Raw genomic sequence first — 27,456 nt, 5'->3', positions numbered from 1 at the left:
AATCAGCATTTTAACCACTAGTAGGTAATGAAATACTACCAAGTGGACTACTCTACTGAGAACATCTTAAGAAGGAGCCACAAACTGAGAAGTGGGCTTGAAACACCCTGGGATCAGCCTACCTTCCCAGATGGAAGAGTTGGGGCTTTATTGCATGTTAATTTGGCATTTAAGCACCTAACTGCTGTGAGGTTGCTTGCTTGCGGGAAGATGTGGCAAAGGAAATCAAAATCATAACGATTGTTAGTGTGGCTGTGAATACTAACATGTCCTTCTACTTCTCGACAAACATAATGCTGATAAGGATAAGGGAAACAGCATGACTGACTGTGTGTGGGGTCAGGAATTCTTTCTTTTTCTTTAGAATAAAAAGTGTTTTCTTGGAACACAAAGTTGAAACTGCCTTCACACAGTTCAATGCTGTGACATCAGTTAGTTTCAGAAACCCTCCTTGATAGGTATCTGTAGTTCACAACAGTGATTAACTTTGTGGTTAAAAAGCAAACAAAAAAGAATAAATTGTTACCCTTAGAGCCAAGTAGAGAAGGCGTTGTTCAAACTGTAAGTCCTTTTGGGAGATTCTGCATGTAGAAGACAGAGACAAAGCTTTCATTCTTTTCCTTTGAAGCGTTTTCTGTAGTCCCCCCCACCCCTCACCCTCCCCCTGCAATAGGAGACTACCTTTATAGGAATGATAGGATGCTACTATGGAAAGATTATTGAATTCTTGTTTACTTAAATGTGAAATATGGCTAAATCTTCCAACAAGATGTGGTTGAAATGTGAACCTCCACAAAATGGTGGGAATCAAAGAAAAACTGTTACCTTGCCTTTTTCAAAGAGAGAGATACAGAGAAAGCAAGCTCCTTCCTCTTCGTGACTTTTTGGAAGTTGTTTTTTAGTCAACAACATTTATGGACTCAGTAATATATGCATAGCACTAAATGTGATTATAGGTAATAAAGCTTTAAGTTGGAATTGACCTTAGTTGTCATTTTATTGAACCTACTCTTGACTAGAAAGAATTTACTGAAAATGAGAGCTAACAGACGTTTATTTGGGCAATTACAATTGCAATTCAGGAAGAAACCTAAATTGTGTTCAGAGGAAGACAAAAACGGGGGTAGGGGTTGGGGAGCAGAGTTCTGTAGGCAAAAGACTCCCGAGTGTAGTGCTCATTTAGGTCTTTTATGCATAACAGGGATTGAAACTAGGTTAACCAAATTGGTTGAGTTACTGTGCAGATGAGGGACTGAAACTTGTTAAATCACATTGGCTCCTTTCCAAGTGAAGAATGCAGATGATTCAGGGTTATGGTGAGGAAGAAGTTAAGTCTAGGCTGAAGGCTTGAGTTGGCTGAAAGGTTTTTTGTTTTTGTTTTTTATGTTTCTCTGTGAGCATGTGCATAAATTCTTCCTCCCTTAGGGCCTTCTGACCCTGTTTTAGAAAGAGACTCTCGTAGCCAGCCTTGCTCCATTTTGAAATCTCATTTTACACTACTTATATTGAAAATGAGGAATTGAGGGGCGCTTGGGTGGCTCAGTCGCTTAAGCTGCTGCCTTCAGCTCGGGTCATGATCCCAGGGTCCTGGGATCAAGCCCCGCATTGGGCTCCCTGCTCAGCGGGGAGCCTGCTTCTCCCTCTTCCTCTGGCTGCCACTCGCCCTGCTTGTGCTCTCTCCTCTCTCTGGCAAATGAATAAAATCTTGAAAAAAAAAAAAAAAAGAAAATGAGGAATTGAGAAGAGAAACAGTTTTGTCCTTGAGGTAGTTAACAACTGTTGAACAGATGCACGTGTCTTAAGTATTTTTGAGTTTTATGACATGGTGAGTGATTGATACTTACACAAACAAGTGCATATAACATTTAAATACTGAGGATCTATAAAGTGACAAGAGCGTGCCTGATGAGAGTGATATATGTGCCCCAATTTTAGTAAAAGGTGAGGGACTTGGGGCAGTAGGGTTAAAATAGACGTGGAATTGTGGTGGGAAATGAGTACTTGGTGAGGACCTTAAAGGCCAATCTGAGAAGTGTGTATACTTTGTAGGAGCAGACATTGAGAGTGTAAGTTCTTACTACTTAGGTTTTTATTTGTTTTTGTTTAAGATTTTATTTGACAGCACAAGTAGGCAGAGAGGCAGAGGGGGAGGGCTCTCTGCTGAGCAGTGAGTCCAGTGCAGGGCTCGATCCCAGGACTCCAGGACCATGACCTGAGCTGAAGGCAGACGCTTAACTGACTGAGCCCCCCAGGCGCCCCTTGTTTTGTAGTCTTATTAAGAAATGGTGGCTAGGGAGTTCTGTGTGTGAAATCTGTGTTGTGGAAGATTTTTTTGGTTGGTGAAAGGGGGACAGGATGACTGGATAAGGAACAGATAAAATTTTGACACCTGAGAAAGGAAGGGAAGAAAGTATCATTTGCCACCATGTTTTTGGACAGCCTACCTTTTCAGCCCCATGTCTTGAACACTGCACATTATCTTTTCCCTCAATGCGCGGTATTTCTCTTTTTAGTCCTCTTCACATGCTATTCCATTTGCTGATAATACCTTTTCCATTTACCTATCAGAAGGCTGACTCATTATCTCTTCATTTATCTGTTTCATCCTTCCCTCCGTAATTCTCATTTTAGGGCAACTGTTTCTACAAGAAGTTGTGTAAAAGAAGTTGACATTTATTGTAGGAACAGTGACAAGCCATTGTGGAATTATATTTTAAAGCAGTGGTTCTCCAACTTTATCGTGTATAACATGATTTTTTAAAACACAGATTGCTAGGTCCCACCCTCGTAGTTTCACATTAGGTAGGTCTGGGTGGAGCCTGAGAATTTGCATTTCTAAGAAGTTCCCAGGTCCTGCTGCTGCTGCTGGTCTGAGGAGCACGCTTCCAGAACCTCTTGTTTAGAGAGAGCACTCAGATTGCAGTGGGAGTGAATGGGGAATGGTGGGTGGTTGGGCAGGATAGGAGACAGGGAGAGCAATTTGGAAGCTGTATTACTGTTTCAGGTGAGAAGTACCCATAAAGTGATGAAGAGAAGTAGGTCTGTCAAGAGCTACTTAAGAGCTAGGGATTGGTTAGATATGACAAATGAAGGAAAGGGTGAAGCCCAGGTTTGGGATGGTGGTGCCATTCATTGAAATAGAGCATCTACAATAATCAGATTTTTTGTGAGGGGTCAAGGGGCAGGATGATGAGATGGTGCGCCTTTGACACATCAGATTCAGTTGTTGGGACCCTGGCTTTAAGCTCCGAAGTGAGTGAGGCTATTGATACTACTTTGGGAATCATCAAGAGTTGACCCCTGAAAATGGATGGAATTACCTAGGAAAGTGAGTAAGGAGAGCCTGGGACAGAGTCCTAAGGGGCACAAGTAATTAATGAAAGTAGAGAAGGAAGATAGGGGGCAGCTGGAGAGGTGCTAAAGTGCCAGGACTGTGTACTGCTTCCGTCCTGGAGGCCAAGAGAAGAGTGTACTTTAGGAGGGAGTTGAGTAGAAGAAACAGTGCCAAAGTCTGCTGATTCAGCAAGGAAGCTAAGCACTGAGCAGGTTGCATTTGATTTAACAACATGGAAACCCACGATGCATTTATTCAGTGCTCACTAAGCCGTTAGGGGCCAGGCAGTGACACTTCAACCATGACCTAGAATTTTCAGTGACTTGGAAGAGGTCGAAGCTAGACAGCAGTGCGTTTAGGAGGAGCAGGACAGACTGCTTAAACAGTACATTCTAGAAAATTGGTTAAGGAAGAAGAGAAGACAGTTGGTAGAGCAGAGGGAAGCAGGTGGCATGAGGCTTGGGAAAAGATTTTTTTTGTTATTATGATGGAAGAGACTTGGGCATTTTTTAAATATAATGGGGAGACTCAAAGGTGGAAGGTCTAGAAGGGAGGGGAAATTCTGATAGAGGAATGTCTGGAGCAGTTATGGGATGGGAAGGGAGACCACAGCACGGACCCTGCATGGGTGGTCTGCCTGCCTATCCCACATACCCCACCGTAGCCAACTTTATTTAGACCAAGTGATGCTGTGATTTGAGGGTGCCCTCACCTAGGTTTTCCTCACTTGAGTGCCACACTGCACTAAAGATTTTTATCTTTGGACTGCTTTCCTTAAGAACAGTGCCACACTGCACTAAAGATTTTTATCTTTGGACTGCTTTCCTTAAGAACCATCAAAAATTTTCCCCAGAGGGATAACGTATTACAGAAAAGACTCTTGAGCAGGTGAGTGCTCATCCTCCCATTCATTCTGATGGGAGAGCGTGAGCTTGGGGCACTGAAGGGGAGAGGTAGAATCTTAAGATCTTTCCTAGCCTGCCTAGTTTAACTTCTTGTTCAGTGCAGATACATGGCCTGGTGAAATATTAGCACTGTGTTAACTGTCATCTCCTTGAGGTCAGTGCAAAGATCATATTAAAATACGCTAGGGTGTCTAGGTGGCTTAGTCAGTTAAGCTTCCGGCTCTTGGTTTCAGCTGAGGTCATGATCTCAGGGTAGTGAGATGAGCCCTGTGTAGGGCTCGGTGCTCAGTGTGGAGTCCGCTTGGGATTCTCTCTCCCTCTCCTTCTGTCCCTCCCACTTGTGAGCTCTCTCTCTCTAATAATAGGTCTTTAAGAAAATATGATAGCCCGTTGAGTGTTCAGCAAGCGTTTGGGTAACCCGGTGTTCTCTGCTCCACTGCCCTGTGGGAGGATGCATGGAGGATACATGTGAGGTCATAATAGCGTTAATATTGAAATGTTGCCGACTCCTTGCTCCTGCCAAGGTGGTAGGCAGGATCTTGGTCCTCTTGACTTCTCTTGCTTGTCTCTGCTGATGTTGCGGTGGTTCACAAACAGTCCTGTCCAGTTCTACTCTGGCAAAGCCACTGGGTGCAGGTATCTCACCTCTGCTCCTGGGAGGATAGAGGAACTGCCCAGGGATTTCATGGAATCCCAGTCTGCCCAACTGTTGAAGAGCCAATTTATACTGACACCTTTGGTCCTGCTGCATCCGAGTCTTATCTTTTTTTTGTTTGTTTGTTTGTTTGTTTTGAAGAATTTATCTGAGAGAGAGAGAAAGAGCATGGGGGGGGGGGAGGGATGGTCAGAGGGAGAAGCAGACTCCCCGCTGAGCAGGGAGCCCGATGCAGGGCTCAATCCTGGGACTCCGGGATCATGACCTGAGCTGAAGGCAGATGCTTAACCAACTGAGCCACCCAGCACCACCCCCCCCCAGTCTTATCTTGTTAAAGAAAACCAGGAGCTTTACTTCCTTGAGTCTCTGTTGCACCAAGTTCCTGGTGAGAACCGTAGCTTCAGCAACTGCCTTGAGTCCCACCTCTTTTCCATGGACCCAGACCTGGCCTGTGTGTGGCCACACTAGAAAACAGTCCTCATGCTCTTCCCCCTTCCCCCCAATTCTCTGATTTCCCACTGTGGAATCAAGTCATGTACCAGACACCTGGAGCCTACTGGCTCTTGAGATCCATGCAGGATCAGAACCCCACTTTTTAGGTCCCCTCAGAACTAGAGAAGCCTTGTATTCTATGGGTTGTACATTAAAGTTCAGTTTAAATGCTCTAGACCCCTGCTGTCCAATGGGACTTTCTGTGATGGTGGAAATGTTCTGTCATCTGCACTGACCCATATGGTAGCTACTAGTTAACTGAATGGTTAATTTTATTTAATTTTAATTACTTTAAATTTGAATAGTCACGTGGTTAGCAGCTACCATGTTAGACCAGAGGTTCTGAAATTTTGGCATGCAGCAGAATCATCTGGAGGGCTTGTTGAAGCATAGGTTGCTGGACCCTACCCCCAAAGTTTCTGATTCAGTAGGTCAGGGTTAGGGCTTGGAAGTCTGCATTTTCTAACAAGTTCCCAGGTGATGCTGCTGGTCTGGAGAAGACAGTCTGAGAACCACCGCTGTAGACTGATTTCTAGTATTTAATTTTCATGCTGATTAACACTGATAGAAATACCATCAGCCCATCATCAGAGCCTCTGGTTGGCTAGTTGACAAGCAGCCTAGTAACCGCCCCCCACCCCCTACCCCACACTAGATCCTTTTTCCAGATCATCACAGTTCATCTTGAAAGCTGACTCATGATACTTTCTGAGCAGCTACAGTAGCTGAAACAGTGGCCTTCTGGGGAAATTCCAGCCTCCAACAGACTTTGGTTTTCATTCCAGCTTTATTAATTTGTTCTCTAACCTTATAAGAAATGAGACCATGTGTGTGGTGTATGTAGAGTGTGAGTAATTTTATCTTTGCCAAGTTCATACTTGGCATTATATTGAAAGATGTCTCCATCCTTTCTGGATGGCTGAGCTGGGCTCAGATGGACTGTCCCTAAAATCCTGTTTTAACCAGTAGCCTTTTATTTTAAGCAAATGATAAGGTCATTTTTTAATACTCAGAAAGGGTATCTAATTAAAAAACGTTTCTCGAATAACAAAGCATTATTTTGTGGGTGATTGCTCGTAACAAGGTCCTTCTCAGAATGCGTGTTGAAGTATTTACAGATGACATGACATGCTCTCTGAGATTGTCTTTAAAGTACTGGGTGGGATTGCAAAATGCCCATGATCGTGGAAGGCACGTGGAGGTGCCGTATACTATTCTTTCTGCTTTTGTGATTGTTTGGAATTTTAGTTAAGTTAGAAAAGCATTCTCTTTGAGAATCTAAACAGACCATCTCTGTGAAGTACCAGGTGAATAGTTGAAGCTGAAAATGAAAAGTAGTTTGGTGGTTTTGCTCTAGGGAATTCAGTTGAACAAAGATTTTCATTCAGAGGATGGTCTAAAGTAAAAGAAGAGAGCAGCAGTTGTTTCAATGTGGTGGACTTCAGACCGTCTTAATGAAGAAGCTGCAGATAAATGAGGTGCTTCATGTGTGTGGTGTTTAAGTAGGGATGCATAACCCCTTGCTAATTTTCCTACATACTGTTATAGACCTCTTCTCTTACAAACATATATCTGCTCATCAGGGAGCCTGCTTCTCCCTCTGTCTGCCTTTCTGCCTACCAGTGCTTCTATCTCTCTGCCAAATAAATAAATAAAAAAATCATAAAAAAAAAAAAAGACTCTTACATATATCCCCAGCACAACTCGTGCTCCCTTGGATGTGGCACAGTTTTCCTTGCTTTAGAAAAGGTAAAGTTTCAAAAAGAAGGGGGTCTGGAGAAGGAAAAGATTGTGAGGAATTGCATCATGGGATTTTGTAGGCAGCTAAGCCCTGGTGGATGACTGAGTTGGGAGTTTTCCTGTATAGTGATGATAGTTACCCCAAAGGAGAAGAGAAGATTTTTTTTTAGAAAGACTTTTCATGATCCTTCTAAAGGCTGTTTTGAATAAATTCAACTTATTTTTGATTTAGGAAACATTCTCGGATTTTTAGCCTAGACGATAGTAGGAGTTGAGTATTTTAAACTCCCTTGATAATTAGACGAAGTAAAAAAAGTGGTTTATTACATAGCAGTGAGTTTCATTCAGATTTACAGCATATAACCTAGGCCCTTTGTTTCCCTTTGATATGTGCAAATTTATCATCCATCTTTACCCACTTGGAGTGTTTCTTTAATGCATTTTCAGTCCATTTCTGTCCCCCATCACTTTTACTCCCTAATGCAATCTAGATCACCCTCTGCCTAGATGACTGCAGTAGATTCACTCGTTGGACATTCTGCCCATCCAGTAGTGCCCTGTACCCTTCACTTCCCTCCAGGGATTTCGCTCCTCTCTGATTGTCTTCTGTCCTTGGACCATGTGCTTTGGCATTCATTTGTTCCTGATTACACTTGTATCACCTTTTTTTGCCCATTACATGGAATGTATGTCCATATATCACCATAGGCTATTTCTTAAAGTTCCTGATTTTGCTGGCATTCAGTTGAAAATATTTGTGCAATGTTAACAAGGCCCCCGTCTCATTTAGTTTTATTACTTGTAATTTTACAGGAAATACATTTTCCAAAGGTGGCATCTTCATCAGTTTGATACACTGCCCCTAAGCCTGCAGATTGTACTAATGCATGTTTTTCCTACACCTATTGAATTCGCTGAAACATACTTGGCTGCATCTGAGAGGGAGCGGCTTACAATAACAATTTGGCAGCAGAGAATTTTGCACCTAGCATTTGATGCTTGAGAAAAAGTAATGATAAAAAGGTTGTTCTGCACTTGATTGTTTCAGCGGTCTTTCGTGTTTGAGTATTTACTGCTTGATTTCAAATTTTTGGATAATAAGATTGACTTTAAGCTCCTTTTATAGAGCTTTTTCTAAGAGTAGGTGCAAAACATTAGTCAGGCAAGTGTTGCTATCTGCTTGGGCCTTACATGTGAGTGAGTGTGTGTGTGTGTGTGTGTGTGTGTGTGTGTGTGTGTGTGTGTGTTAAAGGTCATGATAACCTTTGACTCTTGGATGGAGTTTTAGTAATACTCATACAAAAGTAACACAAAAGAATCCTCCAGGGACATGAAATGCTAATTGTCAGGACAAGCCTAGGCTGCCCCTCAAACTGATAACACTGAGGAGCTTGCTGATAAAACTCTTTCCTTGACTGACCTTGGAAGAACAGGCTAAATGTGGAGTGTAATTCTTAGGGTTTTTTTTCCTCTCTCTCTCTCTTTTTGTATTTTTAGTATGGTATGAAAGGAAACCTTTTGTAACTTCTTGAGAATGCTCTCAGAGCCTGGATGCATTCATCAAAGCATTTGTCCAACACCTGTGCCTTGGGTTCTGCAATTCTCTTGAAGCCCTTAAGAAAAAATTTTTGAAAAAAGAAAATCCTTGTGAAGTGCTGCTTTGACAAGATCTCTGTTTGCCCCAATAACTGATTAAATGCACGTGCCTGGATTCTCTACATCTCATGCTCTTGTCCCTTGAAGAGTCTCTAACATACAGAATTGTTTGGTGCTTTTGAGCCTTGCACTGTGGCTTTGTGGCGGGGGGTAGGGGGTGGGGAAGGAAAGCCTTGTGCCTGACAAAGGTGTGTTGAAGCCTCTAATTGGGTAAGGTGATGCTCAGTAGTCAGGGTTGACACCGAGCTCACCAAGGGAGGGGGGGTGGGCGGCTGTGGAATGTTTCTGTTTTTGTAAATTTACTTTGGTGCCTCTTAGTTACTAGAAAGGACTAGTAGATGTTCATTTCAAGAACACTTCTTTCCTCCCTTTTGCTTTCTTTCCATCTTTTTGTCTGTCTTTTGTCTGTCTGTCTTCTTCCACTCTCTGGTTTCTCTCCCTTAAATTTTTCTCTTAGCTTTTTATTGCATGAGGCCCCTTAGATGTGTGACCTTCAAGCTTAATCTGTGTTCATATGCAGGGAGCAGACTCTGGGACTACTTCCTTCCTTTTCGACTCCACTTACAGGTCTTGGGATAGAATATTCTTTTCCGGGATTTTTCTACCATCTGATGGATTCCTGCAAAATTTAATTGTGTAATATTTCTCAATTTTTTCTTGACTCCCCCCACCCCATCCCCCATCATTTGATAGCAGGACTTTGGGGCTTTTGCCCCTATAGTGAAGGGATCCATCAGTTTTTTTTTTTTTTACAGTAAATGCCTCTTTCAGACATTTAACATTACCTGCTGTTAGCTTCTAGAGAGGAGGGAAAACCTGTTTTAGGTTCACTCCATTTGAGAGGGACTTTGTGTTTGTACAGACGAAAAATATTCCAGCTCAGGTCTTGTTTTCATTGCTTAGTAATGTAGTGCAAATGGATATATGTAAGAGTTGTGGCTTTTTAAAATAAAGACAGTCATTAAAAAACCCAGAGGCTTTAAAATGAAATTTGCTTTTAGGAGAAGCTTCTCTAATTTGGTGTCAGAACTATTTGCTAAAACATTAATGTGGTCACATGTTTAACCACATAGAATTCCTACATTTTCTCAGAGTGGTCTACTGAATTATCACCATCTTTATATATTCCACCCCATATAAACTTCAGTTTATTCAAACAGATTTCAAGGATGAGTCCTATCCCATTCCAGATGTACCCAGTGCCTCTTCTTTCCTCTTCCCTCCAATTTTCGGGTCTCTGTAGCTCTAGGTCTTGCTCAGGTACACTGAGATAATTTAATTTTTTTTAAAGATTTTTTTTTTTATTTATTTGATAGAGACAGCGAGAGAGGGAACACAAGCAGGGGGAGTGGGAGAGGGAGAAGCAGGCTTCCCGCCGAGCAGGGAGCCCGATGTGGGGCTCGATCTCAGGACCCGGGGATCATGACCTGAGCTGAAGGCAGACGCTTAACGACTGAGCCACCCAGGTGCCCTGAAATAATTTAATTCTTGAAAAGATTCCAAAGAGAAGTTTCCGTCCCTGCGTGTCCAGGAAATAAAGACCAATTTTAATATTTGCACTGTCAAAGCAATTAGATAAAAACATGACAGAAAATGCATATTTCAAAACCAAACATGTAAAACCTGTATCCATCAGAACTTGTAGCGACATCATACCTTTTTCTCTGCTTCACGTTAATAGGAAAGACAAGATGGCAAGGGGAGCTAAAAGAAAGCAATTAACAAACACAAGCTTACTTTTGAGTAACATAATGAAACGAGGACATGGTCAGCTTTAATTTGGACTTCTGTATAGTATTCGACAGTGAGAACTCATGGAACAGGGACTTAAGGTACTGCAAGTTTTTCATGTGTTGTAAGTACAGCTAGGAACTTTATTAATACATTTTGATGTTATATTTAAGGGTGAAAAAATACCTTTTCTGCTCTTAACTAGATTGATTATTCAAAAATCTAAAACTTTTCTGTTAAAAATGACTGGTTCGTCTTTATGATTTATAACATAGCATTATCACACACATACAAGAATTCCTACAGTGAGAGGCCAGGAAGCAGAGTCCTCCTCAGCTCTTCTTCCCCCACCCTTGGCCCACCTCCCCTGTCCCTCCTTCTGAGTTAATTAGTCCCATATCCCCTCTGCTGCCTGACATCTGTGTCCTTCCCATCCGCTTAATTTCAGTGTCTCCTGCTTGAGCTCTCACAAAATCTGATATAGCCAACCTCTTACCTCTGTACTTGATCCTTCAAAGGCATTGGCTGGTGTCCTCTCAAGAGGCAAAAACAAAAACAGAACAAGATCAGGAGATTGGGTCCCTGCTCTGTGCGTCTGTTGCCTGTGGTGATGGTTTTCAAAGGTGTTTCTCAGATGGGGCTGGGTCATTGGGCACTCCAGGTAGTGCCCCCCTCACCCCAGCTTCAGTTGGAAAAGCTCCATTTTTGTTTTGCCTTTCAACTTGGAGTAAGATTCTGTTGAACAAAATGTTCCAGGATTAAAAAAAGAGAAATTTGAAAACCACGGGCTCAGATAACTGCTAAAGTGCTTTGTCTTCTCCATATTCTGCAGGAGGTGCTAATTTTGACTTTTTGGCTTTTTTTTTTCATTAAATTTTTATATTGTTCCAAAATACATGTGTTTATGTTCACATCTCTCAGTTCTGTAGTTCATAGGCTCGTGTTTGAGTGCTTTTGTGATGAGAGCTTTTAGGCATATTCATTTTTTAAATTTGTACCTGATGGATGTCAGTGCTATTATTTAGCACCATTTTATGGATGAGGAGACTGAGGCACAGAGCTTAATTATCTTGCCCAAGGTTATGTAGTCTGTAAGTGGCAGAGCCGGGGTTCTGACCTCAGGGACTTTCTCCGGAGAGTCCACACTGGTGAACATTAGACTTTCAGAGCAAACTCAGTGTGTTGACATAATTAGGGGGCTTTTTAAAAACTTGACTTTGAGGGCGCCTGGGTGGCTCAGGTCATGATCCCAGGGCCCTGGGATCTAGCCCCTCTTCTGGCTCCGCAGGGAACCTGCTTTTCGCTCTGCTCCTCCCCCTGCTCCTGCTGGCACACGCGCATTCTGTCTCATGCTCTCTCTCTCTCTTTCAAATAAGTAAAATCTTAAAAAAAAAAACAAAAAACAAAGGCAGTCAAAGACTTGACTTGGAGAAGCACAGCCATCAGACACTTCTGTCTACAGGCTGAACTTTGAGTTTAGGGCTCCGTGGGCCCTCCTGTTATTGCTAAGCTCAGGCGTGCGTGGGGCCCTTTGGGGGAGTGGGTTGAGGGAGGAGAAGGGGAGCGGAGGGGCTGGATCACAAAGGGGAGAGAAGGGAGGCCACAGGCCGGCTCCCCCAGCCCGAAAGGCTCTGGCTAGCAGGTTCCTGACCTTGATCAGGAGGCTCTGGGGCCGTTCCCTGGTCTGTGCATGTAATTGCTGATGTCAGCTCGGAGCCTCCGGGCCCCCTGCCCCAGCTGTATGGCTCCCCTGTCCCCCGAACTCTGGTCACTCCTCAGTGTGGAAGTTGCTCTGTTGCTTGGGTCACTTGAGGTGCTGGAATCTTCTCTCTCCCCATCCTGAGAGACCGTTGGGGGGCTTGTGGGTAGGTTCTGAAGAAAAATCTCTGAAATCGGATTTTCAGGAGTGTGGTTCATTGAACTCTCAAAAAGCAACACGAGAAATGCTGGGCGGCAGAAGGTGGCGCCTCTGCCGAATGCCCCCGCCTTCTGCCTTGGGGAGCATTTCAGAACAACAAAAGCTCGTCTGTGTCTTTTCGCACACAAAGTTTTGCTCCCCGGGAGTCACCACTGGGGGCTTGTCCGGGCTGCCACCTTATTTTCCTGGGCAGAAACTACGACGCGGTGGGTTGATGGAGCAAAAACTTCTTTATAAAGACAAATAAGTGTGGGTTGGTAGGAATTTGCACACAAAAAAAGCTCTTTTAAAAAACGGTTTTGTAATGGTACAAATGTGACTGCTCAGATCGTTCCCACATGGGTGCTTCGGACTGTGTTCTCTCTCTCTCTCTCTCTCCCCCTCTCCCTCCTGGGGGTGAGGGGGCCGTGTCAGTACGTGGGGGAAGTCACTGAGCGATTGTTTCAGCTGCAGAGGATGGCACGTCCTGGGCCCAGGGTCCTCCGTGCAGGGCCAGGCTGGCGTGGGGGGGGGGGGATGGTGGTGTGCCCGGTGGGGTGCAATTAGTGGCTGATCTCACGCCCGGAAGCAGCAGGGTTAGGTTCTCAGCTTCTCAGTCCCCGTGTAAACCGGAGTTGAGCCTCAGTGTGGTGCAGGATTAGAAAGAAAATACGGCAGGATGAAAGGTCAGGAGTGGATTCTGGGGCCTGGCTGACCCTGGGTGATTGTGAACAGACTCCTCAGTGAGGAGTATTCTGCACAGAAGTCCCCCTCCCAGATGTGTAGTTAAAGGGAGCTTTCTGCAGGGCACTTGAAACCTGAATTATTGGCCATGATCAGTGCTGGGAGGGGAGGGCCCTTGGTCTCAGAGGAAGGGTCGATCCAGTTTGTGGATTGCCGGCATGCTCGTTTTTTCGTTCTTTTCCTGCCTACTGCCCGGCCTTCTGGCTGTTTTACTGCTTATTAGCGTCTTTGTTAGAGGGAGAAACAAACAAAAGGAGTTAAAATTCAACTTCTGGTTTTGCTTCTGGCTTAGTGGCTTTCAATAAAGGTTAGTTGGGTGGGTTAGGAGTGCGGAAGGTAAAGATCTGAATTATCTGTTTGGGTTATTGATTAGTTGAGACTGTCTGCCCTTCTGTCCCTCGCAGCACCAGCACGGCCATTATGAGCAGAAAGTGAAAAGGGAGATTCTTTGTAACAAAAGGACAGGCGTTAGAGCCTAAATGGAAAGTATGCATGCCCAAAATGTGTAGCCAAGAACATAGTTTCAAAAACATGAAAAATGAGAATAGGGCAAGCAAAGAATACTTTAGAAAGCTCAAGCTGAGTTACTTTATGGCAGGAAATGAACAAGTTAATATTAGGATTGGGTTTTTCTTTGCAGTTGGAAAAGGCTATGCAATCTACTGATAAAGACAGCTAATTTTCAGTACTTTTTAATCCTTTTTTTTTTTTTTTTGGTCTTGTATTAAATTTAAGACTGTAAGACTTATCACTAGTTCTTGGAGACACCATAGGTGAAAATCCTCACACATCTAGCTGAAAATATCTCTCTTTGGGCGGGTGTAATATTTCACTTGAAAAGAAGTGTTAAAAATCCTGCCGGATCACAGGTGACAAATGGAACTGCAAAGGGCACAGAAAATCCGTGGTTTTGACTTAAGGTGTTACCCGAGCCTGTGGCTGGTTACGGACAGTTGTGTGCCTGCAGCCATCCATCCAAATTTGCTCAGTGCTGGCTTACTTGCTGTGAAAGAATGTGGCATTAAGGGGATCCAAGGAGCTCCTCATTAAGCTCAGGCTCCATGTCTTCAAGGGCCACTGAACGATTGGAACTTTAATCAACATGCATGAGGAAAGGACCTCGGGTGGCTGTTCATACCATTGAATTAATCAGAAAAGGGACCAGAGAAGGGGGAAGGGGGGGGTGATGTAGCCCCCTCCCCCAAAGCACTCAGCACCCAGCACCTGTAGCTGTTTCTCCTGTGATAGAAAAAGCAGTGTCCTTAGAGGCTCTCTGCATCCGGAGTGAGTAGAAGCTCGCCTTGAATGCAGCTTCAGGGCGGGGATTGAAGTAGACCTATGATAGAGAAGGTCTCCAGGTTTTTGTGGGGGGTTCCTAGATGGGGGAAAAGCTGCTGCCCTTAGAAGGCCCGGTCATATTCAAAGCCCACCTCCAAGGTGGTCTCTTCAGAAGCGGATCCATGCAGTGGGAGGCAAGCCTCCTTTTTATCGATGGTCAGAAAGGAGGTCAGGCAAGGAGGGCGGGCGAGGGGAGACCCTGCGCCAGAAGGCAGACCAAAGAGAGAAAACTGAACCAGACGGGGAAAGTGCACTTAAAAGGGATGGGAGTGGGGGTGGCTGCTGAAAAGGCGGAGGAATAAGGCCTAAGGCCTCTGGGAGAGAAAGCAAACAAATAAGGAAATTGAATCAAATCACATGAAGTCCTTTTAAGGAAAAGATGGTGTTAGCAAAACAAATAAGTCAATAGAGAATAAGAAAAAGCACACTGGTGAAACTGCCAGAGGAAAGTTCCAGCAAGTGTGAAGGAGAGAGGGAAGCTCAGATTGGAAAGTGAGGCTAAAGTTCTTAAGGAGGTTGGAAGCTGGGGACATCTTTGAGATGGGGGTCATGTACGCTTTCATGTCCTATTTGTCTTCATTGATGATGCCCGGAAAGTTCCATGTATTTCAGTGCAACATATGTAATGGTTAATGCATTTGAAGGTAAAGGTAGAACATTAGATCCATGTAAGAAGGGATGGTTTTGAAAAGAGGGGCCTTTTAGAGCCAGAGGGTTTGTCCTCCTTTATCTGTGTTGCTTTGACAAACTCCTGCCTTTTTTTTTTTTTTTTTTTAGATTTTATTTATTTATTTGACAGAGAGAGACACGGTGAGAGAGAGAACACAGGCAAGGGGAGTGGGAGAGAGAGAAGCAGGCTTCCCGTGGAGCAGGGAGCCCCGATGTGGGGCTCGATCTCAGGACCCTGGGACTATGACCTGAGCTGACGGCAGATTCTTAGCGACTGAGCCACCCAGGCGCCCCGACAAACTCCTGCTTTAATCAGATTTTCTTTCCAACTGTCCTGTCAGTAGTAGGAGGAAGACTTTGTTAATCTCATTTCCTAGAACCATCGATGGGGGAAGTGAGGTTTGCAGAGGTCAAATGAGTGCCTCCATCTCTTTGCTTACCTGTGCCTTGAGTCGGAAGCAAAGAGAACCAGAATTGTCTATAAACTAGATTGTGGAGAAGGTGGTGTGCTGGTTTCAATCAAGACTATTTGTGGTATGTCCTTCAGTTTACTTTTGTTACAAAGAACTTAGAAGTGGTATATTTTGATAGCATTTGCTATTTGCTGGTAGTTTCTTTAGTAATATGTTGTTGAGTGACACTATGCTTGCTGCCATATTTGGTTATGATAATGAGTAGCCTTCAGTGCTGGAAGAACAGAATTGGCTCTTAAGTCTAGTAAAAATACTGAAGTATCTAGTAAATATCTAAATTAGGAGAATGGTGGGCTAGAGTTGGATCAGAGTTGGTTAAATGTTTAGAAGGAAACTTTGGAGAGATTAAGACTTGTCTGTTCATTTATTAGCACCTACTACAGTTGAGGCACTGCGCTAGTTTCTAGTAAAATAAAGGTGAAAAGAGCACTGTTCATGATGCTTATTATGGAATGTGGTGACAAACACAAACAGATGCTTTTAAACCTTACCAGGGTTGCGGTATCTGGATTGGCTCCAAGACTTTGCGTTGTTTTTGGAGATAAGTGACTCTGGGGGAGAAGTCTGTAAAGATGATGTAGGATGGAGCTACTCTACTGGGGCCTGACTGCCCCTTCTTCACACCTGTAACTCAATCTCTGAAGCAAGTGACACTTACAGAGCTGGGTGTCCATGTGCTGCTTGAGAGACCTCTCCGTAACTCCTCCTGATGGGCGGGTGTAGGTCTGAGAGTGATGTATAGTGGGAAAGGCCTTGGTGAGGAAAAGGGAACAAACAAAAGATGTATTCGTTTTCTATTGCCGAGGTAACAAATTGCCACAAACTTAGTGGCTTAAAATAACACAAATTTATTATCTTCCAGTTCTGTAGATCAGAACTGTGATGAGTCTCACTCATGGGACTAAAATCGAGGTGTTGGCAGGCCTGTGTTTCTTCTGGAGGCCCTAGGGAAGAACTAGTTTCCTTGCTGTTTCTCGTTGCCCGTATTCCTTGGCTCATGGCCCCCTTCCTCCATATTTAAAGCAAGTAATGTCCGGCCATGTCCTTCTCATGCTGTCATCTCTCTGGTTTTCTGGCCACAGCCTTGAAAGATTGGTCCCACCCGGATAAACCAGGGTAATCTCCCTATCACAGGGTCCTTAACTCTCATCATCCTTTTGCCATGGATGCTAATACATATTCCCAGGTTCTGGGGATTGGGATGTGGACATCTTTGTGTGTTGGAAAAGGAGGAATGGGATCTTGCTGCTGTGTCTTTCGTTCTCTGACCCAGGTAAACGGGCCCCCAGATTTTCTTGCAAGCGTTTATACTGCTGCTGTAATTGCTAGACAGCTGTTTTTGATAGGTCATTCTTTGACTCAGAAATACTCCTTGGCAAGGCACTCAGGTCACCCCATAGGAGGGTCCTTAGTCACCCCTTCTCATCGTGGTCTTGAACGAGAACTCTGTTCTGGTTGGATGTGTTCACTTGCCATTGCCCTCTGTCCCCCGCTCAGTTCTGCACATTCCTGACTCCACGCCTTTGCCTGACTCGTAGTTTCTGCCGGACCAAAACATTCTCTTCCCTTATCTCTGCCCATTCTTCCTATGAAATCTGTGACATTGACCATCCTTACTCCACATTTGGAGTTGATCATAATTAGCTAGTGCTATTATTTAACTTTTTTGTTAATGCATTTGATCTTTTCCTCTAGACTAGCCATCCTGAAGTGGTTAAAAGGCTGGATCCTGGATTCAGCCTTAGAGAGATTGATTGAGCGGTCTGGGATGGGGCCCAGGAGTCTGGCTTTTTAATAGACTTTGTGGGCAATGCTGATACAGGCAGCCTACAAGGCAACATGTGCTAGACACTCCTGGAGAGGGGGAGTGAATGATCTATCCTCTCCTAGTGATAGACATCATGCTGTCCTTGTCAGGGGAGATGATGGTATTTTGGAGAAATGAATGCCAGTTTGCCACAGGTGAGTATGAATCTAGAAAGAGCGTGTCTTGTGGGAAGTGTGCATTAGATCGAGTTCCGGGCACCAAACTGTGCACCATCTTTTTGGAACCAGTGTTGAGTTGTGAAGTTCAAAGGCAGGCGAAGAGCCAGTCTGAGCACTCCAGCGGAAGTGGGTGAGACCGATGGGACAGTTGAGATTTGGGGATGACCTGTTTGGGAGGGCAAAATTGCTGTGCCTCCTCGTTTACTTTTTTATCGAACTTTTCTGTGTTTCAGGGACCTAATGTGAAATATCAAAAGCAGGAATTCTGTCATGGAAAAGATTCGAAAGAGGGAAGATGGCTAATTCTTGGGAACATGCAGAGGGAACGCTATGCTTTCAGTGCATTCTGATAACAAGCTCTTCTTGATGGTTGGAATGCAAAGAATACCCCAAAATCTGAATTCCCACTGAACCAAGCATTTTTGGAATCATGGCCTTTCATGAATATGCCATGATTTTGATTTCTGCTGCTGTTAAGATTGGAATGGAGTCTTTGTTATTTTACGTTTATTTTCTAGACCCCCTAGGAGGGCTTAAGGTCCAAATGAATAGATTTGTTTTTATGAAATTGATTTTGCCTTTTCCCATTTTGGGGGGATCTTACTGCATTAAGTGAAACTCTCATGAGCTAAGTAAGCAACATTTTTAAAAATTTCTTTCAATTTTTTACTTTTCATTAATTTTTCTATCAACTTTATGGCAGAAAAGATGTACATTTTTATTAAAAGAGCCTTAAATAACTAGCTATTTTAGAGTTCTTACAATAGGTTTCTACCTATTACAAATAATTAAAAGAACTTAACCTGGGCCAGAAGAGGAGGTACTAAGCGTAATGCATGTTTCTGTGAACTAGAAGCTGTCACAGAGGTGATACACTTGAATTGGAAATCACCAAAATTTCCTTCTGGTTTCCTAGTCACCAAACAAAACATAGGCGTTTAAACAATACTGCTATCTTTTGTGAAAGGAGAACAACTATTATAAGATGAAGTGTGCTAGGCACTTTAAAACCAGCCTCTGATTCAGTTTAAGCCAGTTCTCTATGTGCCTGTTAACATAAAAATATTCCATAAATTGATTAAATTGTGAACATTCACATGTTTTTTTCAGTAAGCTCATTTGCATACCTGGTGGTCATTTTATCTTCCGCTGGTGGTAAAGCTCTATGACAAGACCAGATTCTGATTGAAAGAAGTCAGGTGGGACCAAAGAATAGTTATGTTCTGTGTGTATCGGGCTAAATTAAAATATTGATAATTAATGTAACTATTTGGTTTCAAATGCTTGATTTTTTTTTTCAGCAGCCATTAAGTGTACAGTGTTCTACCAGATAAGATAAATTGAAAGGCTGAAGGAAGTTATTGCCCAAGTTATCCCTACATACATGATTTCTTCTGGATGGAAATCTATTTGTTACAAAGCTCACAGTTGAAATTCAACCCAGTGTAACCAAACTTAGGAGCAAGCAAAGTATTTTGGCCTAGTATTGAATTAAATTGAGTCAATATTTGTTTAAAACCTTGTCTGTCCACAGTGGTCCTCTTTGTAGAGAATAAGAAAAGAGTAATATATATAATCCTTGCCTTCAAAGAACTGATAAGTTAAAACAGAGCTGTACAATAGAAATATTGTGAACCATATAACTTACTTAAATTTCCCAGTAGCCGCATTAAAAGATAAGACAGGTGAAATTATTATTTTTTAAAGACTTTATTTATCTATTTATTTATTTAGAGAGAATGTGAGCAGGGGAGGGACAGAGGGAGAGGGAGAGAGAAAGAATCCCAAGCTGACTCCGCGCTGAGGGTGGAACCCCACATGGGGCTAGATCCCACAACCCCGAGATCATGACCTGAGCAGAAACCAAGAGCTGGTCATGCAACTGACTGAGCCACCCAGGTGCCCTGGTGAAATTATTATTATTTTTTAAAGATTTATTTATTTTTGTGGGGGGAGAGAGAGAGAGCATGCATGTGCGCATGTGGAGGGGTGAGGGGCAGAGGGAGAGGGAAAGAGAAAATCCCAAGCAGACTCCCCACTGGGTGCAGAGTCTGACTCGGGGCTGGATCTCACCACCCCAAGATCATGACCCCAGCTGAAACCAAGAATCAGATGCTGAACTGACTGAGCCACCCAGGTGCCCCATGGTGAAATTATTTTTAATCATATATTTAAAATCCTAGATTTTTATGTTTTTATTTTTTATTAATATAAAAAATTTACCCTAATATATCAAAAATATTATTTTAACATATAATCAATATAAAACTTACCAATGAGATACTTTACATTCTTTTAAAAATACTAAGTCTTTGGGGTGCCTGGGTGGCTTAGTCAGTTAAGCATCCGACTCTTGGTTTCAGCTCAGTTCATGATCTCAGGGTCGTGAGATCGAGCCCCACATCAGGCTCTGTGCTCAGTGTAGAGTCTGCTTAAGACTCTCTCTCTCTCTCTCTCTCTCTGCCTCTTCCCCCGCTCACTTTCTCTCAAATACATAAAAAGGAATCTTTAAAAAAAAATACTAAGTCTTCAAAATCTGATGTGTGATTTATTTTTAAAGCACATCTCAGTTTGGATGCTAAATTTTCGTTGGAGGGTCGCCTGCCTGGCTGAAACAGTAGAGCATGTGACTCTTGATCTTGGGGTGGTGAGTTTGAGCCCCATGTTGGGGGTAGAGTTTACTTAATTAAAAAAAAATTTTTAAATAAATTTTTGTTGGAAATACTTGATCTTTATTTAGATTATAAAATGTAGAGTTGAAAAAGTAGATTCACATACTGAATTTGTCCCAGATATACTTAGAAATTGTCCAGTAACTGAAGCGGACACCTCTTTTTAAATTTGAATTAAAAATTACTAAAATTTTAGTTCATCAGTCACTCTGACCGCATTTTAGGTGCCAATAGTCACATGTGGCTGGGGGGTTACTGTATTGGATAGCACAGGTTTAGATGTTGAAACAACGTTTTGCACCTTTAATTCTCAAATAATTGAAAATGGCATGTTTAATTACAGAATGAATTCCTGTCCATTTGTATAGGATAATTAAGAGAAGTATGGGCTAGAGCGGTTCTCTGTCCAATAGAACTTTCTCTGATGAAAATAATATACATTGGCACAGCCTGGTAAGGTAGCCACGAGCCTCATGCTTTTGAACGCTTGAAAGATAGCAGATAAAACTAGGAACTACATCTTAAGTTTAATTCAAATTCAGATAGTCACATGGAACTAGTGGCTCTCAGACAGTGCTGAACAAGAGTCTAATGGAGTAGCTCCAGCGTGAATTAGTATAGGCAGTGAGCAAACGATCAGACATTACTGAGTGGGGAATAGCATAGACCAGTGGTTTCCAAACATTACTGTGGGACATCTTTGAAAAAGCCCTATACTCAGCTGCCACATCCAAATAGGCTGATTTAATTGGTGTGGGTGACCTGGTCAGTAAGAGTTTCCAAAGCTGCCCAAGTGATTCTGATGTACAGCAAATTTGGAAACAGATCTGTGCTTGTATTACTCATTTTCCACAAATCGATTTCCATGCTATTCATATACATGAGTTTGCTAGGAATCAGCACAAAAAAAGAAGGAACCAAATAAGTACCTGGTGTTTTCTGGCTTCCTAAGATGCGTGAATATATACTCTTATTTGATCATATAAAGGCCCGTGCATTAGATGGAGCAGGAATGATTCCCATTTGGCTATTAAAATGACAAGCGACTCAACCATTAGTTGACTGAAGGTCACATCAGTGGGGTATGAGTGAGTCACGTCTTGAACCTGGGTCTCGTGTTTCTGTCACCACATAAGCAGAGCAATATGGAGTATCCAGCCTCCTCTAATTTGTGGCTTGTTTTCTCTCTTCATAATAGAGGCCTTGTGCTTAGATTTATAAAGAATGTTTCTTTTGAAATTTAGAAAAAAAAATCTCATTAACAATTGGATGTTTGTAGTCCAACAGATTCATGATCCTCTACAGAGCACTGTGCTGGGTGTTGGGAGATCTCTCCTCTTTTCCTGGTACAACGCTTGAGCTTGATGACCTTGAGCCTGCCGGTCAGCCAGTTGATGCATCAGATTTCTAGTTGTTAGAACGGGATTTATCAAACCTGCCTGTTCTATCGCTTAAAGAATTGCTGTGGGAAAAAAAAAAAGTTCACTGTCCTGGATAAAAGACTGTTTATACTATTGCAGATCTTACTTGGAATACTTAGGGAAGTAACATGGTTTTTTTCTTGACTGTCTTTAAATAATAAAGAGCACGAATCATGTGCTAGACTTGAATGACCTCAATCCTCACAAAGGCCTCGGGACACTGAGCTTAGTGCCCCATCTTACCGATAAAGAAGTTGAGCTTCAGGGGCTTGCCCAAGGTCACACATCTTATGAGAGGCAGAGCTGGGATTGGAACCAATGTGGTTTTGCTCCAAAACCCATGGTAACATCTGCTCCAGAGAACTAAATCATACCTTTTACGGCCTGAGTGCAATTTGCCTTCAATACGATGTTGACTGTGTTCTCTGCTCCGGGTAGCAAGAGGTGGTGGGATTGCTTAGTGACTTTGAAGTTGCCCTACTCCCACTTAAAACAGATGGTGGCTGTTTCCTCAGTCTCACATGAAGTGTGAGTAAAAGGGGTGCTTGGGTGGGGCCATCGGTTAAGCGTCCGACTCTTGGTTTTGGCTCCGGTCATGACCTCAGGGTCGTGAGGTCGAGCCCCGCATCAGGTTCTGCGCTGAGTGCAGGGCCTGTTTAAGACTTTGTGTCCCTCTCCCTCTGCTCCTTGCCTCCTTCTCAAATAAATAAATAAATCTTTTTACAAATGTGAATAAAAACATCTTTAGAAAATGCTGCTATTCATACGGCTCAAACTTTAAGAGCAGTGAGCTTGCTGTGCAAAGGCAGCTTTTAGATCGTCTCCCTTCAGCTTTTTCTAATAGGGATTCTGGAGAAACTCGTACTCTTCAGCCAGAGTGTAATTTGAACTGAATTAGTAACTAATTGAATGCTGTTTTCTCTTCTCCCTGACTCCTCCCCGTTGGAGGAAAGGATTTTAAACCTAGAGTCTGTATTTGCCTTATTTCATGGTTAGAGTCTCTCTGCCCCCACCCCCTTTTTGCTCTTCTCTTTGGCAGCAAATGGAATGGCAGATCCTTTTGTTGTTACCCTTATCCCCTCTGGCTAGCTACAAACATGTTCTTTTAGTTTTATCACTTTTCTAAAAGTTCGATGCAGACATTTCTTGTTGGGTTCCCATTCACCGGGTGTGACAATTCTCAGGGTTTCTATAGTTCCTTGGGAACGCATCTTTATGAACTGAACTTCGTCCACTCCAGTGAAATTGTCTGGGGGAGAAGGGAGCGGGATACGCTTTCTAGAAGGTTTCTTCCCGCATTGGTTGATGAGCGTTTATAATTTCCATTTTACTGTCCTTGCCCCTAGAGGATAACCTTGGATCTTAGTGTAGGCTTGATTGAGTGTAAAATGAGTTAGCACAAGTGAAGTGGAAACAGATCAGTCCATGAGGAGGAGGCTCAGATGCTAAATCCTCTTGTTCGGTGAATTGAAAGCATCTCCCTCGGAGCCTCTCTGGGAATGGCTGTCCTGTTTCTTAGAGAAATGAGCTACTGTGCGCATGCGGCTGCAGTTTATGCCTTAGACATTTATGCTCGGTTTGGGGGGGGGGGGGGGCGGGATGCAAAAAAAATTGCTCTTATCTCTGGCCTCAGGAAGCTTAGAGAATTGAGGCAGAGGGTGGGGTGGCCTTATTATTTCCTAGACATTCATCTAGCTCCTCTGTGCTAGACACAAGATGCATGAAGATTTAAACAGAGCTATGAGCGCTACTCTTGGTTTACAGCTTAGTAGAGAGCTCATCCGTGGCTTGTAAGGGTGTGATCAGTACTGCTATCGAAGCATGAGCAAGAAACAGTGAGGGCTCACAGCCCAGAGTGAGTGATCACCTCTGCCAAGGGACTCGGGGAGACTCGACAGAGAGGTGGAGTTGAGCAGATTTTGAAATGGTTTCCCCTCAGACTGGTGGGGTCGAGTGGTTTTGGAGGCAAGAATCCCGTGTGCAGAGTCACTGAGGTGTGAAACAGCCTGCTGTGTTGGTGAAGGCACCACAAATGCAGGGGAGAACTGGAAGTGCCATTTTGTATGTGGTAGGCAGTACAGAGAAGCCCAAGAGCAGGAGGGCTGAATTTGCCAGATTTGGAAATACACTTCTGAGATGTTCCAGACCTGTGTGCTACGTGGTCAAAATGGTTGAAGTGGGATAAAGGCATAGGATGGGAAGGAATCGTGGAGGGAAGGGGAGACGTAGCCCCTTGAGTGCCCTGAAGGAGGCTTCTGGATATTAGTTCCAGTACAGTGCTCTATTTTCATTGTTTTTGCTCCGGTTTCTTTAAAGACCCATTTCACAATTATTGCAGATGATGACAATGGATTTATCTACCCCTCTGCCCAAACTAAACAGTTTGCGTGAGTAGGGAACAGGAGACTCAGCACTGTTGACTAGAAATACTTTTCTTTACTTTCTTCACTTTTTTTTTTTGATTTTTTTTTTTTATCAGAGAGAGAGAGAGAGAGAGAGAGAGAGACTGAGCAAGCAGGGGGAGCGGCAGGCAGAGGGAGAAGCAGGCTCCCCACTGAGCAGGCAGCCCTATGCGGGACTCTCTCCCAGGACCCTGAGATCATGACCCGAGCCAAAGGCAGACACCCAACCAACTGAGCCACCCAGGCGCCCCGAAATAATTTTCTTTAAAGAGGTCAAGTGTCTGCAGTGCAAGAACGATGCCAGTACACTAATCTTAGTGCCCTGGCCCCCAGGCATCAGTGGCCTTGTACCCAGAGCAAAGGACCAGGGTTCCCTAGAGTTTCCTTTCTGCTTTGGCAACGTACAGGTATGATATGAGAACATCCTTGAAAAGGCATCAGTTGATGGTGGAGATGAGTGTCTGTGACAGGAATCAGAATGATGGCTGGAAAGGTTGCTAAATAGAGAATTAGGGTTTATTTTCAAGAAGCAACTTGGTGTGTTTTGGGAAAAACATGGGACGAGGAGGATTTGGAAACCTTGGGGTCAGAGCCTGCTTCTAACCTAACTCAGTCGTAGGACCTCGGTCTTTGCGAGCCTCCATTTCCTAATGGGCATGTGAGGAAAATGTTGGAAGAAGCAAAAGAGCAACACACATGCCTGGCCAAGCTCACAGCACCTTCCAGATTGTGAGCTCTGCCTGAATCCTGTCATTTGACACCTCTGTTTGGCCCCATGTGCATCCCCTCACCTGCCCTGAGGGGGAGGAGGTGCTCCTGATGGGCCTGGCCTGGACCAGCCTCCAGGTGACTCACTGTAGTTGTGCAGACCACCTTCGCTTTGAAGAAAACGTTTTCGTTACCAGTGAAACTTCATTTCTTGAGTTTATTTTCTCTTCCCGGTTTTCTGAAACTGAGATGACTTCAAGGAAATATGTGATCTTTTCTTTGTCCCTTTGCCCTTTACAGCCTACCTCTCTCCCTTTACCCGCTCTGTATCTCTAATGAATCTGAACATTTTGAGGAATCAAAATGGGAGCCTGGCCAGTAATTGGGTTTCAGGAAGTGTTGAGCTGAAGTCACCTCATGACACAAAAATGGCACAAGGCCATTCTGTTAACATGTGGCCTCCTGTCGTCTTTCTCCCTCATAAGGCCCCTAGGGTTTTAGTATTGAGGGGAGGGGAAGAGAAGGTGGTGGTGTAGACAGCCCTCTAAGTGTGCTATTCCTGAACTAATTACCTCTAAAGCATTATACGTTCTTACAGATTTCCTCCTTTGTACTTCATAGAGCAGGTCTTCCTTTTTCAACTTGATCCAAAGAAAGAGCAACATCTGCGTCCCCCCGAAGTGCTGTAGGCCAGAGGCCAGCAATACTATTCACATCTTTCTGTGGTGTTCAGTTGGTGCCCTTGAGCCTGTTGCTTCTCTTCTCGAGTATCAGGCTGCACAGGTTGTGTCCCTCAAGCTTTTGATGATGTGGAGGATTAATCCCTCTTTCTTCTTCCTGCCTCTTCTGGCCTGGGAAGCCTCATGTATAGCCATAGGGGCTGAGGGAGGCAGGGCTGCTCCATCAATGAGGGAAACCACAGTGTTCTTGGCCTTGCCTGTTTTTATTTCTTCCCTGGACTGACACCGCCTTACTTTAACCCTTGAGTAAGCCCAGTGCTTGAGCAGAATCTCTGTTCTCCTTTCACGCTGGTAATTTGGGCTCCTTTTCCCCCGCCAAGAGGTCCAGTCCTGGGCCTTGCCTGTTTCCCCATCCACCCTACCTACCCCACTCCTTTTTCCTGGAAGTGCCAACACGTTTCTCTACATGCTGAACCTGTTCATCACTAATTCTTGATGGATTGTCCTTCCTTTTGGCAAACTGAAATAAAACACAAAAATCTCAAAATAGATGTAACCAGACTCCTCCAACTTAATAAATACCATATGTGCTTAGACTTGGAATCGGTCTGTCCTGTTCGGTGAGTGGTACCTCTCTTGCTCTTCTGCCTCTCTCCCTGTTTTCTGCAGATGGAAGGCTGACACAGCTTTTCCAGCAGCTCATGCCTGTGTAGTTGTGTGCCATCTATTTTGATCCCAGGAGCCCTGTTCTGATAGTACGTATGCCGCGTTTAAAGAACCATCTGTGTATGTACTATTTTGTTGGTGGAGGATGCTGACAGCATGGGATTAATTCTGCTTGGCGTCTTCATAGTGAGCTAGCTGGGGCCTTTTTCCAGTGTGTGCATGGCTCGTGCTTGTGCACATGATGGGGTTTTGCCCTGCAGCCCTTGACTTCTGAGAGCAGGTCTGGTGAGAAGTTGTGCAAGCCAGTAGCCTTCTCTCCCTGAGCTATTCATGTGTACCAGGCACTGTGCTCAGCTCTCTGCTTTTGTGCTCATTTGATCTCAAAATAAGCTTGTTCGGTGTAGACCACTGTCATCACCGTCCTCATCCCATTTTCCCACTGAGCAACCCAAGGCGCGGAGAGGGTAAGCTACTTGGCCAAGGTCGTGTGACTCGTGGTCTGGATTTTCAGCCCAATCGGTTGAGCCCCAGAACCCATACTCTTACTCAGATCTATATTTCTCCTCCTAAATTGCTAAACCAAGTTCTCTTCTGAGGAACCGACTTAGCCCCTGAACGAGAAAGCATCGGAGAGTCATGGTTTGGGTTTCACAGTGATACCTTTGTTTGAGGGATTCTGAAGAATTCTGACTTCATTACCTCCCTCGAGGTCTTTCATTAGAAATGACCTTCCCTCATACATAATGAGATACCTGCCTGGTTTCCTTAAGAGTACGTGTGCATGTCTAGAGCTGTGCTGGCCCGGACCAGGAGCCACTTGATTCGGGTGGCTTTGCAGCTTCGAACAGCGCTCAATGTAATGGGGAGCAAACACTTTCCTAGTACGTCATTTCAATTAATTTAAAATTAGGAATGGATACTCAGTTCAGTTAATGGAAAACTTTTCCGTGTCTTTAGAACAACTTGGGTATGAGCATGTATTTGTTCAACTGTCTATTTTGTGAAATCTAAACATAAATCAAATATACCTGATGGAAATTTAGCATCTGAATCAGAATGTGTTTTAAGTATAAAATACTCTGAGGATTTTGAAAACGAATTTTGCATTCTTTTTTTATGGGATCTCATTGATAACGTTCTGTTTATGTGTCGATGTACCTTACTCAAACCCACATACCTAAAATATTATTGAAATCATTTTCACTTCATTTTACTTTTTAATGCAGCTGCTAGAAAATTTAATTCCATATGTGGCTTACATTGTAATTCTATTTGACAGTGCTCTTC

The 27,456-nt window shown here is 43.6% G+C and overlaps 1 protein-coding gene across 9 annotated transcripts in view; it reads left to right on the top strand.

Annotated features, from left to right (window-relative positions):
• FMNL2 (formin like 2) overlaps nucleotides 1–27,456 on the top strand; it is a 303,487-nt gene that overhangs the window by 96,948 nt on the left and 179,083 nt on the right. The window contains exon 1 of one of the 9 annotated variants that reach the window (XM_073884045.1): nucleotides 13,064–13,096. The exons of the other annotated variants lie outside the window; for them this stretch is intronic. The gene's annotated coding sequence lies outside the window, so the exon portion shown is untranslated. Of the gene's footprint in view, nucleotides 1–13,063; nucleotides 13,097–27,456 lie in introns of those variants that run through there. 9 annotated transcript variants of the gene reach the window in all.

This window comes from Callorhinus ursinus, unplaced genomic scaffold (genome assembly GCF_003265705.2).
Source record: "Callorhinus ursinus isolate GAN/ISIS: 27379988/994484 unplaced genomic scaffold, GSC_fseal_2.0 scaffold2, whole genome shotgun sequence".
Classification (NCBI taxonomy): Eukaryota; Metazoa; Chordata; class Mammalia; order Carnivora; family Otariidae; genus Callorhinus; species Callorhinus ursinus.
Note: the sequence above shows the minus strand (reverse complement) of the source record. Positions and strands in the feature narration are given on the sequence as shown.